The following is a 1,800-nucleotide window of genomic DNA, read 5'->3' as shown; positions in this document are numbered from 1 at the left end:
ACCAATAACTTTTAAATCTGGTGGTGTATGTAATGTCAGAATTTATATCATGTGCAGAGCTCAATGTAAAATGGAAAGTGAAAGAAAAATTCAGGGGCTATACTCCAACTCACATGGCCATTAAAGGTTACATTATAATTGACAGTACTTGACAGTATCTTTCAATGACAAAAGTCACACATGATTAGTCAAATTCTACTGCTAGGACAAATGGACACAGTTGAGGGACAGTAGGACCTTCATATGAAGTAAAGATACTTGTTTATACTCCACAGGAGTTAACAGTTTTATTTATTCAGAGATTATAGACAACTTTAATCTGCATATGGATGTCGTCCACCTGGGCCCTCTGTTCAGTCTCCCCAATCTTAGACTGGACTTTCTGTTGAGAAAATGTTTAGCAACGTTAGTCTTATGGCAAGTTTTGAAAAACTTCAAGACAAATACCATAAATAAATAAATAAATACTCATTAACCTTGGTCAGCAATGGAAACATCTGATGCATTGTGGGCATTTTGTTGCGATGGATCCATTATGATCAGGGGTCCCAACACAGAAATGTGCCTGAAGCCGTTGGATTCTGAGGTGGAAAAAAACAACAATAACTTCATAATGAAAAAGACTACACTATATAAAAAAAAGCATACAAGTTAGCATAAAAGCGATACCCCATTCGTCTCTCTCTTGGAGCGAGTGTTGCAGGTCCTAGAACAGGCTAACAGCAATGTGTACCCCATCATTACAACTAAGGGGTGAGATCCAGTCTATGATTTTCTTTCATTGTTTTCTGAGTTTAGTCCTTATCGCTTATCTGAATTTCTTCAGGTGTCTCCTGGACAGTTGTGAAGGGAAACTCCCAGTTTCTCCCTCGGTACCACTCGTCTGCAATCATCCTCTACCTGCAGTCCTTCAAGTTTGGTCTCGGCGACGAGGGTGAGGGGGGTGTAAATGTAAAGTGCTCTAAAGAATATTGGTTCCTAGCAAACATGTATGTTTCATGTGCTCCTCAGGTGTACATTCACTGCAAACTGCTCGCATGGGATCCTGAAGTTCTAAGTGAGAGCAAGAAAGCTTGCCACTATGTAAAGGGAAATGAGCGGTAAGGGAAGAGTTTGACATGTTGGAAGTATGTGAAAATGTTCTTGCCAGCAGTTTAATATGATGAATGCAACTGATGCCATGTGCAACAAGTATGCACCATTAGCCAAGGATGCTAGCTGATTTTAGCATAACATATCCAACTTGAAGTACATCAATGCATGTACTTTGATCAGTATTGTGCTTTTATATATCTTATAAAAAATGATCTCCTGCTAACTAAAAGTATAGACAACACTTGTGACGAATGATAATTGTAAAATATTTGAGAATAACAATATATTTGTTTTAAAAGGAGGGGCACTCAAATGATTAGCCACCTAATGAGGAATTTATAAATAAAAAAGCCCTGAGCCTTTTGTAAAATGTTAACCTTTTTCTGCACTGTAGATGGAAATATATTGTATATATATAATATATCTATATATATATAGATATAATATAATATTACTCTCTTACTTGCTACCCTTTTCCCTCAAACCTATCCTAAGGGAGTGCTTGTTCTTCCTTCTGTCTGTCTGTGTCTGTGTATTCTCATGTTCCGATTAACCCAGCCTCCCCCAAATGTTCTTGTTTTGTGTCTATATCTACGCTGGGATCCGGAGTCGAGGCTGATCCTCTTGCTGTGGTCCTGTGTCCTGGATCCTCTATCCTGAGTTCTGGATTAGTTGTGGACTTCGGGTCGTGGCTGGGCCTGTCTC

At 38.8% G+C, this 1,800-nt stretch overlaps 1 long non-coding RNA gene across 1 annotated transcript; it reads right to left on the bottom strand.

Moving 5' to 3' along the window:
• Window positions 1-261: 261 nt before the first annotated feature.
• Window positions 262-713, bottom strand: LOC117483884. The gene is made up of 3 exons (XR_004556057.1): window positions 670-713; window positions 477-581; window positions 262-382 (listed from the first exon to the last, which is right to left on the bottom strand). It is a non-coding gene; the product is annotated as an uncharacterized LOC117483884 (long non-coding RNA).
• Window positions 714-1,800: the final 1,087 nt, after the last annotated feature.

The sequence above is a fragment of the Trematomus bernacchii genome, unplaced genomic scaffold (genome assembly GCF_902827165.1).
Source record: "Trematomus bernacchii unplaced genomic scaffold, fTreBer1.1, whole genome shotgun sequence".
NCBI lineage: Eukaryota > Metazoa > Chordata > Actinopteri > Perciformes > Nototheniidae > Trematomus > Trematomus bernacchii.
The sequence above is the reverse complement of the archived record's forward strand: the minus strand, read 5'-3'. Positions and strand labels throughout refer to the sequence as shown.